Source organism: Rhineura floridana, chromosome 8 (assembly GCF_030035675.1).
Source record: "Rhineura floridana isolate rRhiFlo1 chromosome 8, rRhiFlo1.hap2, whole genome shotgun sequence".
In the NCBI taxonomy this organism is placed as follows: domain Eukaryota; kingdom Metazoa; phylum Chordata; class Lepidosauria; order Squamata; family Rhineuridae; genus Rhineura; species Rhineura floridana.
Window position 1 is genome coordinate 17,992,679 of NC_084487.1, and position 16,139 is coordinate 18,008,817.

General features: G+C 40.6%; 1 protein-coding gene across 2 annotated transcripts in view; it reads left to right on the forward strand.

Annotated features, from left to right (window-relative positions):
* Positions 1-340: 340 nt before the first annotated feature.
* SLCO1A2 (solute carrier organic anion transporter family member 1A2) overlaps positions 341-16,139 on the forward strand; it is a 51,724-nt gene continuing 35,925 nt past the window's right edge. Inside the window, exon 1 of one of the 2 annotated variants that reach the window (XM_061638433.1) lies at positions 341-437. The gene's annotated coding sequence lies outside the window, so the exon portion shown is untranslated. Of the gene's footprint in view, positions 438-13,394; positions 13,501-16,139 lie in introns of those variants that run through there. The other variant, XM_061638434.1, reaches the window with a different exon arrangement.

Sequence of the window (16,139 nt, forward strand, 5' to 3'; positions counted from 1 at the left end):
ATATTTGGGACTCTCCCCAGGCCATTTGGAACATGGCATGTTCAGGTTGCAGTCTGGCAACCTTATTCACAGTTATGCAGGATCACAGGATTGGAAGGGACTTCTAACGTCATCTATTCCAGTCACTGCTGATGCAGGAAATTCATGATGTGTGAAGAAGGCTCTAAGTGATGACACACAGATAGCTATTTGTGCACACCTGAAATGTATTAGTCAATTGTAGAAGTATTGAAGCCTCAGTATAACAAACCACAGCAGAATAATTTCTTTGACCAGAGCAAAGCAAGTTAAAAGGTGAGGCTGCAAATATTTGACAGAAGCAAATCATATAATGGCCACTGTATGCTAGTTAATTTTCAACATATTGGGAAATAAAAAGATCAAAGTCAAAATCAAGAGACACCATTCCACACTTCCTAAACTTCACAACAAACTCAGTAAGTAAATGACAAGATTTCTTTTGCTAATGCTCTTCAGTGTGGGTGTACTTTAATATTGGAGTGTAGTTGCCGACCGAGCAGGAAAAAAAGCACAGTTTTTGTGACTTTAGCTGTCACTTGGTGTGAAGAAATTGGCAAATGAAGCAGCTTGTCAAGTTGTGAAGATTGACATGATCCCCTCCTATATGCCCTCATGCCAAGCTGCTGTTAAAGGTTTATCTACAAGGCTGATTATAAATTTTATTTGAATAGTTTGGACTGCAATGCAAAATCTTCAGGCTGCTGTGTATCTTGAGATCCTCATGTGGGTTCCAGAAAAAGTGAAGTTCATGGTGATTGTCTCTGCTGCTCTAGATGTTCTCAGCAACATCAGGTAGTACAGTTGGGCGACTGCCAAGGACCTGCCAGCCTCTTTGTCACCCCCTGTGCCCCACCTGTGCTATCACTAGAGATGGTGGAGAATTTTGGTTCAGTGTGCATTTAAAGATGAATATGTCCAGTTTGCCCTTTGTGAAACAGTACCAGAACTGAAACACAACTATCCTTCAAAATCTGCACTTCTCTGATTTTTACAGTACTGTCCTTCAACAGAGTAATGTGTAGAAAAACATATATACTGGGGTAAAGTGTGCATTAAAATGTATATTCATGAAAATAATGTACAAAATTTCATTATATTAGGAAAAAGTGCTTTGCAAAAATTCATATATTCAGTGGAATTGCATGCAAATAATGAATGAATGAATGAATGAATGAATAAGTTTTATTGCAGTCATAGACCAACATTTGCATTCAAATAAGTATATACTGTTGTCACTAGAAGCTAAAATGATGAAACTGAGGTTATCATACTTTGGACACATCATGAGAAGACATGATTCACTAGAAAGACACTAATGCTAGGAAAAACAGAAGGGACTAGAAAAAGAGGAAGACCAAACAAGAGATGGATTGATTCCATAAAGGAAGCCACAGACCTGAACTGACAAGATATGAGCAGGGTGGTTCATGACAGATGCTCTTGGATGTCGCTGATTCATAGGGTCGCCATAAGTCGTAATCGACTTGAAGGCACATAACAACAACAAGAAGTATATACTGTATCAGGAAACATTTGCACTAAAATGCTGATGAATTTTCATGAAGACTTTTCCCAAAAAATGTGGAAATATGAGAGAAGCCTAAATTGACAGGTTTGCCCATCATCTATCACACCGCATTCTCTTCTTCCCTGCTCTCATTTGCAGGGAGGTCCTGCCCATCTGTCCAAAATGAACTTAGATGGAGGGGCAGGAGTGTGGGAAAGAAGAGCCATGATTGCTTGAAACCTACCCAAATGGATGGGATGGGGGGGGGACAACAGTGGCATGGAAGGCATGTCATGGGCCCCTGAAAAACCTAGTCCTCGTTTTAGAGCAGAAAACAAAAGAGTTAATGAAACTGATATCCTGTTAAATTGCAACATATGAAGGTGGAGCTGATCAAGTATAAGTAGTGATAATCTACATATAGTTTCCTATATTTGTTTTTACCATTTTACTAATTTTATCTGTTTAATGATTATTGCTTTATGTATATTTGATTTTTAATCATTTTGTGGATTTTAGCTGTGTTTTATCTATATTACTGTTATTATTATTGTTGTTATTATTATTATTATTATTATTATTAGTAGTAGTAGTAGTAGTAGTATTTCAGTTTATTACCTGCCCTTCACCATTAGGTCCCAAGGCAAATTACAACTATTTAACGTTCAGTATTAAAAACAGTATAAACAAATTGCTGTCACAGGAATAGGTTCTAATGCTCTGATCTGGAGGAAGGGTGGGTTATAAAATAGGGAAGCTGGAGCTACCAGTTGACATTAGAGTTTCCAAGATATTCAACTGACTGATTACATATTCCAAGGTATTCAACTGACAGATCAACAGTAGAGGCTCAGAGAAATTGGAGGATCCAAGTGGGAGGATGTCCCTTTCCCACATGCGCCAACCAACTAATTTCCATCAACAGCAATCATTGATAGAGGTTTCTTTTCTGTATTTTCCTTTGCCAGCTGCTCCTTCTAAAGTTTTATAGTGACTACATGCACCAATTGGATAATGCAGATTCCTTATCTTCCTGCAGTAAATCAAAGTTTCTCTCTCTCTTGTTTTTGGGCTTCAAAACGCTGTGTCTGAAACATAAACCTTAAATTTCTATGGGATTTCACTAACACAGAAGACAAGTCACCAGTACTCTTTCATCCAAAGGAAACTGACATTGCAATCCTATATACACTTAACTGGGAGTATGTCCCACTGAGCTAAGTGGGGCTTATTCCCCAGTAGACATGTACGGAATTATGCTGTAAATCCTGAAGTACTGCCCCTGCACTTTTTATGGACCGGGAAAGTGCAGAGTTTGTGTAATGCATAATTCTTCATTATGGATGTTGAGAGGCAAGGTTGGCAATCGTTTTGGTCTCTAATGAATATGAACACCATTTCCTTACTTTGTTGATTAAAAACAGTTCAGTACAACAAATCAATCAATGACCCTATCAGTGAACAAAACCACAAACCAAAATACTGTTGGTGAAACAGCAACAGTGTCTATTGTCATGACTGCTCTCTTTCTCCGTTGATATTTGATCTATGTTTGGAACCACTAGCATGCACAATTAAACAGAACAGGAAGAATTATGGTTTTGTTCATGAGCACATGGAATTTGAACTAGCTTTGTACACAGATGCTTTGCTCTTTTTTTTGTTAGGAGACCTGAAACACCCATACTTGATATAACGATAAGTTTGGTAGAATTTCAGGGTATACAATTAATTGGTCAAAATCTGAATTAATGGCAGTGGGCAATTGTTAATTGCCTGCTTTGTATGGTACTCTGGTGATTTCACTGGTGCCCAGAGGTCATAACATATCTAGGTATTTTGATTAAATGATTAAAATAAGTTTAAATAGGTTGATAATCTCCAGTGATTTGGAAAAATGAACATTACTCATATTTAGTATTTGGGCTAAGGTTAATACACTTAAGATGAATTTCCTGCCACAAATGAGGTATGTGATGCATGATATTTCTCTATATAGATTCCAAGCATATTTTCAAAAGATCAATGTGCTATTTTGGAAGTTTATTTGGGGCAATTTCCATTTCATTTATCAGTTAAAAGAATGCAGTTATCTATACTGGAAGGAAGATTTAATTTTCCAGACATTAGTCTATGCCATAAGATATATCTTTTAGTGCACATAAATGATTGGCATGTCTCTTTATCTATAAATACTCCAGCATGGATAATTTTAGTAGCGGTTTACTTAACACTCCCCCCCTTTTTTTGTATGGGTAGCATTGGGTACTAGGTTTGTAAAAAGGAAAGTGTGTGTACTACATTCAATTTCAGTGACATATACTGTCTCAACAGTTATAATTTGATCCATATGCTCATGCTGAATTAACTTTATGGGATAATCCAGATTTGAAGAAATGGTTTGTTGTGGAATTTATAGATTAGATCAGATGACAGGAATAGATAGAGATTTTTTGCAGTTTCCTAAACTGCATATCATCAGGCGGTGAGTGCTAAATGCAATATTTTCAATTGCAGCCCCTGTTGATATCTATTTATGGACCGACTGCTTGGAGGGCTTTAGCATCTCCCAAACTGCTGTAAGGAATAACTGAATCTTTTGAAAGGGGGCCCAAATACATATTAAATCATGAAATGAAATTTTCTGTAATAAACACTGTGATCATGCCCATGCCTAGGAAGTTCATTTACTTCACCCAGCAATTTCAGATATAATTCAGAGATTTTGAACTAGTTCAGTGAACTTTGTTCAGCAGAACTAGGTCATTCCAAGCACTGGATCCTACCCTGCCGGAAGGGCTGTAGCTCAGTGAAAGAGCATTTGCCTTGCATGCAGAAGGTCCCAGGTTCAATCCCTGGCATGGCCAGGTAGAGCTTGGAATATCCCCAGTTTGAAAATCTAGAAATTCATGGGGAGCTAGATGGACAAATGATCTGACATGGTACAAGGCAGTTTCCTATGTTCCTATCAGGGGTGTAGTCATCCAGGGTCTCAGGGAGTCTTAGACCCTTTACTTTTTTGGGAGCAGCGTCCCAGCAGGGTCCCCATGTCTTCAGCATCCTGTGAGATAATCAGTATGAAAGGGGAGTGTGTTAGCCACTGAAAAGAGTCTTCTAACATACTTCCTCATCTTTTCTTGCTGATTGGAGCCAATTTGTGTGAAAGGAGATAAAAGAGCCCCTGAGAAGACTCTTCTCAGTAGCTAATGCTCTCCCCTGCTATGCTGATTGGATATTTGTGGTGGTGGTAGAAGGCATTAACAGGGATCTAATTCTCAACCCAGCAGCAAAAAAAGGGGGCGTGGCTGTGACTAATATGAAAGGACCCTGCACTTCTGAATTTGTCACTAGACTACTAGTTCCTATGTACACCCACGTACCTGGGAGACTGATTCAGCAAAAATTAATATTTTGAGTATATTGGACTCCACAACATTGGTATAGGAAGGCATTGTCCAGTACAGATGTTGGAGGTGTAACACTGAGAATGCCTCGTTGAGGCATAAGATGTGGGCTTGTCTGAAATTGTTACCCGTATTAATTTTGTACTGGCAAAATCCTTGATATATCCATGCACTTTTCAATTATATTCCTGTAGTATGGGGGTTAACAACAGGATAAAAAAAGTGGATTTTTTGAGCCCTTATGGTAGCTAAGAGACTTATATTTCAAATACCTATTGGGACATCTGGAGGGTTTATACTGTATTAACTCATATGCTTAACTCAATATGCAAGTACTGATGGTTATTGTATCCGTAATGTAAACTGCTGGTGATTTATTGTTGTTATTAGTAGAATTCCTATATTATTTCTTTTAGTAGTAGTAGTAGTATTTCATGTATTTTTATTATTTTTTTTGTATATTTGATATTTTTATTTATTTCATTATTTTTACCCACTGCTAGCATACGGCTCCTGGAAGGTCACCCATGAAATAATGCGGCCCTCAGTTGCCCTAGTGCAATAAATCTAGTTTTAAAAAAAGAAATTGACGTTTTGCCATTTAGAAAGTCACAGGGAAATGCATTGATAAGTGTGGGATGCATGAATGGTTAACTGGAAGACGTGTAAATATCCTGCAAGCAAATCAGAATGAATGTGCATTGTCATATAACCACACTATAAACAAAGAAGAATGAATGCCCAATAAAGACCAGACATAGAGCCCTTGATAACTGGTGGGGTTTTTTGCAGGTGTGTTCAGCAACATTCCATTAACATAATGATAGCATGATAGTGATGGATTTATACTGGACTATCCATATATCATTCACACATACCACTGTTACCGCATTATTGTTATCTGGAGGAGCACTCTTGCACTATAGTGCAACAAAAATGTGACAAAAAACCCAGAGCATTTGTGGTATGAACATTTTCAGGATTTCATCAGGAAGATACAGGACATACACCAATTGGAAACACCAGTATGTGTACTAGCGATGTGCTCAAATTTCACAATTTCCTATTTATTTTATTTTATTTTTTGTCCTCATGGATAGGGGGTTTTTCTAGCTGTTTTCTGTGTCTGAAGCAATTTTTTTTAAAAAAAAATTGCCTCAGAAATATTGATAGTAATATCAATATTTCCCTCAAAATATCAATATTCATACTGATATTTCCTGCAAGATATCAATATGAATATTGACATTTTGAGGAAAATATCAATATTTTTAAAAAATCTATGGAAAACCAATACTTTTGCAGGGAAAAAACCAAATCGGTATTTATCGCAAATAGCAAACATTGAGGTACTGGAAGGACGTTCGATGGAGTGAAAATCGAACCTGCACTGAAATGTGGATCCCATCCCTAATGTTTACCCTGCAACTTTTGCAGGCACAAACAGTATTGAAAGTGGGATCATGTACAACAAACAATCATGAATGCACAATAAAAAGGATGTCTGGAAGGGGCCATATTCTAACCCAACATGGTACCTTCCAGTTGGTACCTACATATTGGTCTCCTATCATCCCTGACCATGGCCATGCTGGCTGAGGCTGGTGGGAATTGTAGTCCAACAGCGTATGGTGGGTACCATACTGGTTACCCCTGGCCTACCACTCTTGAGCTTTGTGCAAGCAATTCAGGGTGAATGTTCAATTAAGCAGGACATCTAGAAAATCCTGTATTCATATTTTCAGTATCACTGTCCACATTTTGCCATTAATGAGACTGTGACATTTCAGATCCTGTTAGGATTTTTAATTATTTTATTTATTTGAGCTTATACACCACTTTTGTTATGAGTGACTTCAAAGCGGTTTACATACAAAAAAAAGTAACATCCTTGCAAATTACAAAACAAATTAAGAACGTAAAAACAACAGAAGATGCTGGAGCAGACCAATGGCATATCTAGTCCAGCATCCTGCTCTCATAGTGGCCAGCCAGATGCCCATGGGAAGTCCACAAGCAGGATCTGAGCATAAGAGCACTCTCCTCCTCTGTGGTTTCCAGCAACTGGTATGCAGAGGTATGGTGCCACCAACAGTGGAGGTAGACCATAGCCATCGTGGCTAGTAACCTTACAGATTACAAATCAAATCACAATTGACATAATGAAGTATCAGCAGATGTCAATCTCAGTAACAGAACCACAATATAAAACCATAATACATCAACAGTAAAACCACAAAATCAATGCTCCAAAACAATCTAACCATAACCACCAAAAGCTAGAGAAAACGGTTAAATTTCAATCAAAAAGTGAACTCCCATCAACAGCGTGGCCATCCATGCCTCCCGAAGGCAGCTGTACCAAAACTGAAGTGCCACTACCGTGCTAGAGCTATTTTGTTATTCTCCTGCATCTCCATATACATCCTGCCTGGATCGACACACCATTTATGTCCTTTGTCTTCTGCTCTGGCTGCTTGCCCTCGGCTGAGAGCCGCAGATCAAGACCTCTTTTGCTCTCGCCCTTTGGCTTGCATCCTTATGTTGGCCACAAGGCACAAGCTTTAAGCACTGTACCTGGGGAAGCAAAAAAGCAAAAAGCAAACCTCACACTTCAGTCAAGGAGTCCAGCTACACCTCCCACCATCCACGCACATACCAGCTCCACCCTCCAGAAGCTCTTGCTAGAGGGTTAATGCCAGTCGACTGGCCAGAACTCAAGGTAATCAAAGACCTGCAAGGATTAACATTGTTTAGGGAATTACCCAGGACCCAGTGTTGTTACAAGCTGAACTACCAGAGCAGGGAAGGCATACAGGTAGCGTGTGGTTCGATCCTGGTCAATATGGAAACTGAAGCCAAGATGAACGATAGCATCAAGGTGGGTGATCCAACTTAGTTCTTCCAAGTTTATTGTCTGGAATGCGTAGAGAGGAGAGCTATAGATGGGAATGGGACCACATCTTTAACCAGGGCAGTAGTTTCCTGGCTTGTTCATTTTGGCTCAAGTCCCCTGTGTTTCTCTCTCGCTCAGCAAGTTCCTGTTGAATAAAACAAAAGTTGCACAGACTTCTTCTGACAAAGTAGCACATTCAGTCCTGTTCTTTTCTCTGCTTTGCCCTGGTTTTGTCTCTTTCATAAACGATCATTTCAGTGCTCCAGACAACACTGCCTTTAGCCCAGAGGGAACTCCAGTATGTGTTAAATTTCAGGAGAGAGGCCAACTGCTTTGCCATTTGCAGGATCACTGAGGTATGGGGGCAATAAAGGTATGAGGTTATTAGAGTGAGGAAAGGAATGGGAGGGAAGATGATCATTGTTGTAAATGGGGAGAAAATCTGACGGGAATGTTAAAAATAAACAGTTAATCAGGGTTTGGGGTTAGTGCACAGATGGGCAGTTTGTTTGGCACAGGAAATATATGCCATTACATTTTCATATTTATCTTGCAGCCATGAGGGGTAGAAACCTACTTTCTCAATTAAAATAATGTTGGGATTCTCAAGATTCTGATGCCAAAAAAAGCGCCTTGAGGCTACCTGCCGCTAGCAAGCTACATGCTGTCAAATTTAGACTGTAGCATGGCTGTTCTCTAGTTTTTTGTTTTTGCTGGCTTTCTTTGAACTAAAAGATCAAGTGATTAAAAGGAGCAGCACCATACAAGTGTTCTAAAACAACAGCTCCGTTAAATGGCCTGAAGAAATATTCAAAATCATTGTATAACCAAAAGTTCAGAAAAACCTGATGCACTTTTAAAGCCTTTCTTGGCATAGAGCTAGCAGGACTTGCGAACCATATGCTCCGACAATTAGACTTTTATAACTAAAGCTGCAATGTGGATGGGTAGTAGGGGATGAGATATCTTCCATGTTGCACCTAAACCTTTCCTTAAGGAATAGCAAGCACCTCCAAATAACAGTACTCAGTGTGTAGATTTGAGGACACTTCCAGCTAACCAGCAAAATGCCAGTCGTAAGGTGTGTCTGTAAGGAGGGCTTGTATGCGGCAAAGGACCTTACATACCACAAAGATATTGTCATAGAATCGGAGAATCATAGCATTGTACACTGAGATTTGCAGTAGGTTTTCTGACTCCCGGTTGTTTAACAACTGCAAGATTTTTTAAAAAAAACACGTTTGAATTCTCAAAAATAAAAACAGCAAGAATGACTTTCCTCACCTAAATTTGGCTGCTGAAATGAAGAAAACTAACCAGGAGTGGAATTTTGTGCAAGAAAAATGGGACTTCAGCCCAGCTCTGGCACTGAAAATCTTGGGGTTCTAGGAAGCAAAGTAGATCAGAGAATCTTAAGGTCTGCCAACTCCTTGGCTATTATATACATTGTCAGGGACTCTGAAGATGGGGTTGGCAAAAAGAAAATTCCAAGGCAAATTCTTCCTCCCATGACAATCCTTCAACCTCTGAAAATCAGGGGTGTAGTCATCCAGGGTCTTGGAGGGTCTTAGACCCCTTACATTTCTGGGAGCCAGGTCCCAGGAGGGTCCCTATGTCTCCCGCATTTTACGGGCCAATCACCATGAAAAGGGAATGTGTTAGCCACTGAGAAGAGTCTTCTAACTTGCTTCCTTGTTGTTTCCTGCTGATTGAAGCCAATCAGAGTTCCTATTAGTTCCTACTTCAAAAAGCCAAGTTGTGCAGAGTGAGAATTCTGTAATTGCAGAAGAAGAGACTCTGAATCCTGATGATTGCATCCCATCTACATCATCAAGCAGTTTGGCAGCAGCAAGAGATAAACGTGTAGACAATGAACTCAGTAATTCAATCAATATACCTGACAGTGAGAAAGGACAGTCAAATGATGACAGTGACAGAGAAGAATAAAGCAGTATTCAAGCCTGGCCAGATTACTCTAATAATCTTGGAAGGCTATATAATCTTAGAAGGGGGCATGGCTGAGGGGGGCGTGGCTGTGACTATTATGAAGGGACCCTGCACTTCCAAATTTGCCACTATGGAGATACACCCCCTTCCCTGGTTCAAGGATGACAGTGGACTGAATTGGAAAACATTCTCCCCTCCCAAGCACATTTCCATGTGGTAGCTATGCAGGGTGAAGCGACGTGCCTTATGGCATCATCAGGGAGGGATATAGATCAGGGACAGGGAACCTGTGGCTCTCTGGATGTTCCAGGTCTGTGGCTCCTATCATCCCTAATCTTTGGCCGTACTGGCTGTGGCAGATGGGAGCTGGACTCTAACAGCATCTAGAGAACCACAGGTTCCCCTTCCCTGGGGTAGATGAAGGCAGGAACTGGCGTCTGAATAGTGCAACAAAAGTTTTAAAAAGTGTGGCCTTAGGTAAGGGTCATTTGGCCTCTGCAGCAGGCACTGAAAAGACTTGAGACAGCACTGCCGTAGATCAGGTGTGGAGACTCTTTAGCCTTCCAGGTATTGCTGAACTACAACTCTCATAAGCTTCAGCAATTATGACCAATGGCCAAGGATGATGGGAGTTGTAGTTCAGCAATATCTAGAGCAGTGTTCTTCACCTTTGGGTCCCCAGATGTTGTTGGACTATACCTCCCATGATCCCTTGAGCACTGGCTAAGCTGGCTGGGGATGATGGGAGTTGTGGCCAAAAACACCTGGGGACCTATAGTTGAAGCCAAAGGTTCCCACACCTGATGTAGATCCTTCCTCTATGTCCCACAGTTACTGAGCGTATCATGTGAGAGATTTTTTGAAGGTTTCCACTGAGCATAACATTTGTTGCTTGCCTCTTAGTTCCCTGAATGGTCAGAAGTTCCAGGGTCAGCATCACTTGGATTTAGCTTCCTTTGGAAAAGAGTAGTGGCAACTTATGAAGTTTTGTAATATCTGCATTTGTTTTCAAATATGTACACCAAGAAGCCTTCCCCATCCCCTCAAGATGTTTTGGACCCCAACTCCCATCATCTCTGACCATTTGTCATGCTGGCTATAGATAATGAGAGTTGGAGTTCAACAACACCTGGAGGACACTTGGTTGGGGAAGGCTGAAGTAGGATGAAAAAGCAGAGACATATCTAAAGAAGACAGAGGTACTGTTGGCTGATGGTTCATCCACCCAAGTGAAAGGTGCTCAGCCTTTTCAAGATGGTGTTTTACCAGGGTTGCCAGGTCCAGGGCCTGAGATTGATCCTGTATCATTAGGAGAAGAGAAGGTCAGCCAAGTGCAGGTGTTCTTGCAACACTGTAATGGGAAAAACCACAAGGTAGAATTCTCCCTTCCCCCTGCACAACTTTTAAAGACACAGAAGACCTCTTGGAGGCTGGGCCTGGCAACCAAGAGGCCTTCTGTATCTTTAAAAGTTGTGCAGGGGGAAGGGAGAATTCCACCTTGTGGTTTTTCCCATTACAGTGTTGCAAGAACACCTGCACTTGGCTGACTTTCTCTTCTCCTAAAGATACAGGATCAGTCTCAGGCCCTGGACCTGGCAACCCTATGTTTCACTCTTCCTAAAGCTGGGAAGGGGAACCACAGGCCTGGGGGCCAAATGCTACCCTCCAAGCCACTCTATTTGGCCCTAAGGACTCTCCCCAGAATACATCCCCTTCCAAAGGCCACACCCTCTGTGATATTGCCTCTTGCCTGCCGGGAGGGAGGGAGGGTGTGTGTGTGTGCATGTGACACCTCTGACTTTTGCATGGCTGCCATTTGCTCCACCCACTTTTGCATTTGCTCTGCCCACCATTGGCATGTGGCCCTCGGAAGGTTGCTTGTGAGGGAATGTGGCCACTGGTCTGAAAAAAAATACCTCCCCACCCTAAAGGATACCCTTTGCAGTCCGGGCGTGCTTATTGATCCAACATTGTCATTAGAAGCTCAAGTGACTTCTCTGCCTCAAAGTGTGTTTTATCAATTTGGCTGATAAACCAGCTGAGACATTACCTGGATGGAAATAGCTTGGTCTCTGTTTACCCATTTAGGCTATTTAAATGCACTGTATATGAAAAATGAAATAAAATACTTGGAGACCAGCAGCACTCTCTCCTCCAAAACAGCAGATCCACTTCCGCGAGTCAGAAAGACCCTGCAGTCTCAAGGTGCCTTCAACCCCCTCTTTCTCCTCAGTTTCTACAGAACTGGAAATGACTGTTTTTAATACCCCCCAAAGACATGTACACCTCCCCTCCTCTTTCCTGGTGTGTGTGTGCCTTTTCTTCCCAAGCTCTGATATATATCTCATCATTGAAACACAGTGGAGAGATTGCCAACCAACTCCCAACCTCCAGCTGACCATTAGAGGCAATTATCCTAATTGTGGGGATGGGATGCCATCTCACATCCTTTTCAGGTGGGCCTAAAGCCATCCTGGTTCTTTTCAACGGATGTAATTGAGCCTGGCCTAACCTGAAATGAAGCTATCCTCCTTTCCCCGCCCCCCTTCCCTCCTCGAGTGCCGCACAACAAAAGAATAGCTGGTAGACTCCATTACTCCAGCTTCCCAGAAGTAAATAACAGAATAAATCGTTTATTGTTCCTCCCACCCCACCCCCCAAAATAGAGCATATTAAATGTATTACCTGAGTCCAGAGAGGTATGTGGGCTTTGTATATGAGTGGAGGAACAAAACAAAGTGTATATCCAGAATAAAGGATTGAAATTATCTTTTTAAAGTAAGTCTCTGTAGGGTCGACACATGGGGAAAATGGAGTAGTTTCAGCACTAGGGTAGATGCATCCTTCTCTCTCTCTCTCTGCATCTGCACGGAGTGGCAGTATCATGTCAATATTAGTGATGGGTGAACAGAACCAATAGTAGTTCACAATTTGCTTGCCAAATTACGAATTCAATAGAAATTGGATGAAAATTCCTGACAAAGAAAGCTGCCTTATATAGAGCCAGACTATTTTTCGAACTAGATAAGGTGTACTCCAGATGTTGCTGAACTATAACACCAGTCAGCCCCAGCAGACACGGCCAATGGCCAGGGATCATGGGAGTTGTAGTTCTGGAATATCTGGAGGGCCACAGGTGCCCTGCACCTGATCTAGATCATCACAGGGTTCTGACTCTGTCAAGAAGGAGAGTTAAGGGTTAAAGTAAAATCATTCCATGCGCATGTGTGTTGCAAATGGAACATTTAAATTTTCTTTAGAGAGTAAAGGATTACACTAGCAAACAGCGGAGCATGTGCAAAGGTGAAATAGTTTGGTTGCACAGTCATGCCAACCACAGAGACCAAGCAGATGCAGGAAATGCAAATTTCCGTTTCAGATTCAACTGTTAATGCACCCAAAAGAGAAATAGAACATAACCTCCAATTTGAAACACAAAAGGCTGTCTTCACGATCACATGACATTGACCAATAAAAAGTATTTGAAATTAATAAAAAATAAATTTGACACAGATTTCTAGGATGAATAAGTTGGATAGAAATATCTGTGGGCTATTGGTATGTTCTTAAACTGCAAGGTTTTTTACCTATTAGTGAATTCCTCTGCTTTTTAATCCAGGATGTAAGAACTGGGATCCTGTGCAAGTTTGCTGAGAATGGATTGATCATTTGCATGCGTATTGAGTTCAGTGGGATTTATTCTCCTGCAATCATGCTTAAGACAGGTGAATGACCAAAGGGGATGGGGAGGAGAGGAGGAGGAGGAGGAGGAGGGAGGGGAGGGAGGGAGGGAGGGCAGAGTGGAGAAGGGAGATGGGAGCAGGCAGAAGGGGGAGGGGAGAAGGACAGGTTTGTTCATTTGCATGTTTATTGAGTTCAGTGGGATTTACTCCCGTGCAATCATGCTTAGGATAGGTAAAACTGACCATGGGGAGGAGGAAGGGGAGGGGGAGGAGGGGGAAGGGGAGGAGGAGGGGGAAGGGGAGGGGGAGGGGAAGGGGAGGGGGAGGGGGAGGAGGAGGGGAGGAGGGGGAGGGGAGGAAGGGGAAGGGGGAGGGGGAAGGGGAGGAGAGGGGGAGGGGGAGGAGGGGCAAAGAAAGGGGGAGGGAAGGGGCAAGAGGGAGGGGATAGGAAGGAGGAAAAGGGAGGGTGGGTTCAATCAGTTGCATACTTTTTGAGTTCAATGGGATTTGTTTCTGTGCAATCATGTTTGAAAATGGAAATCGACCGACTTCCGGGAAGGGTGATTCGCCTGTGCTGCCTCTGAGACAAGCTCTTGTCTTAGATGAAGTTTTTTCAGCTTTAATCAGTCAGAATGTTTTTTTTTTGACTGGTTAAGATTTTCTCCCGGCCAGGGAGAAACGTGAGATTAACCACAAAGCCTGTTTTTGTTGGGAGGACTGGATTTCATTAATTTATGAGAGAAAGTTCAGCCAGCGAATGCCAGACGGACTTTCATCAAAGCTCTTGCTGATTAAGCGACACGTTTATCTTTTCTTCAAAGAAAAACAAACTAACAGGCAAGCATCCTTCTTTCCATTTTTTTTTACTTGGTTTAAATTGTTGCACCAAAAAGAGATTTGTCAATGAATCAGCTATAAAGAACTGGGTGAGTTAAAAAATTTCTCTTTCACTCACGAAACTAAGGAGGAAAGAAATCGAAAAAAGCTTATCTTTGTTTTTATTGCAAAAAGCGGCCTGGAAGTGCATTCTAAAGATATTAACGGAAGAGGGATTTTTATTTCGAGGAGGGGAAAAAAAATAAACAAATTTGATTTATGAACTTTGGAGTATCATGTCTGGAACTATTTTTTTTTTTTTGGTCTATTTCATTTTGACTAATCTGCTTACTCACGACGCCACTAACTGTTTGAAGCTGGGAACTAAACTTGTTTTGTTTTCCTGAATATATAAGAGATAAGACAGGCTGTATTGATGTCTGCAAGCCTGAAACATTAACCCAATTGTGGCTGAAATATTTTTTTGTTTTTGTGGTTTTAAGAATGACAACCAGGAAAGTGACTGAGACCATGGAAGAAATTATGTTTCAGAAAATAATGAGTGAGATTGAGATAATGAAACAAACCCTGAGACAGGGCAGACAGGAGATGAAAATTGAACTTAGCAAAATGATGCAGGAGTTTAAAAAAATAGGGGATTCTGTGAAAGAGGATTTTGATGGAATTAGAGATGAGAAAAGAAAAATTAAAGGGAAGATACAAGCCATGGAGACTGGAACAAATGAGGAATTGGAAAAAGATCTGGAGTTTACGGATGTTAGAAATAAAGTTTACTGTTTGGAATTCAACGTTGTCTCTGAAGAAACTAATGAAGATATTAGTGATAAAGTTATCAACGTCTTGGATAATTTTCTTGACTGGAATGATGTGATGGAGCTTGACATAGAAAAAATCTATAGAATTAATTACAAATATGTGACAATGGAAAAACTCTTAAGAGATGAGCCAGTGCATTTTGTAAAAAAGAAGAGCAGAGAAGTGACTTTACAACAATATTTCAGCAACATATTTAGAATTGATGGCAAGGACATATTTGTGAAGGGGGAAATTCCCATCAGACTCTTGTTGTATGACTATGGCTATGACAGCAAGATCATCATGAGATACTGATAATGGATGAGTGGATACTGAAACCACTGGATTTAACAGGACTATTGAAGATGGAAGATGGAATTAATATTGATAATGGAAGAATGGTTATGGAAATTATTGGACCTAATAGATTCGACGAGATGGATTAATCGATATGTTTATTTGGATTATGGCTATGACAACAAGATTATTATGGGATACTGATAATGGAAGAATGGCTACTGAAATTACTGGATTTAACAGGATTATTGAAGATGGAAGATGGAATTAATATAGATAATGGAGGAATGGCTATTGAAATTACTGGACCTAACAGATTTGAATCAAGATGGATTAAGCGACATGTTTATTTGGAGAAAAATTGAAAGATATATCTCTCAAGGAATTGAAATCTCTTTTGGACTTTTTGTGGAAAGAATAAAGTAATGTTTATGAGATTTGATGATTAATTAAGATAACTACTGGAGGAAAGTGATTTTGTAATATAATTTTAGAGACAGGATTGTTATATATTGTAGACCTATGGTTGATCTGCGACAAATCGGAAGTCAACATTTTATTTTTTTTGTATAATTGTTTTTGTTTTGTGTTGTTTTTTTGTTTTTGAAAATTTGAATAAAAATTAATAATAATAAAAAAAGAAAATGGAAATCGACTGCCTTCAAGTCTATCCCGACTTATGGTGACCCTATGAAACCAGAGGTGGTTTTACCATTACCTTCCACTGAGGCTGAGAGGCAGTGACTGTCCCA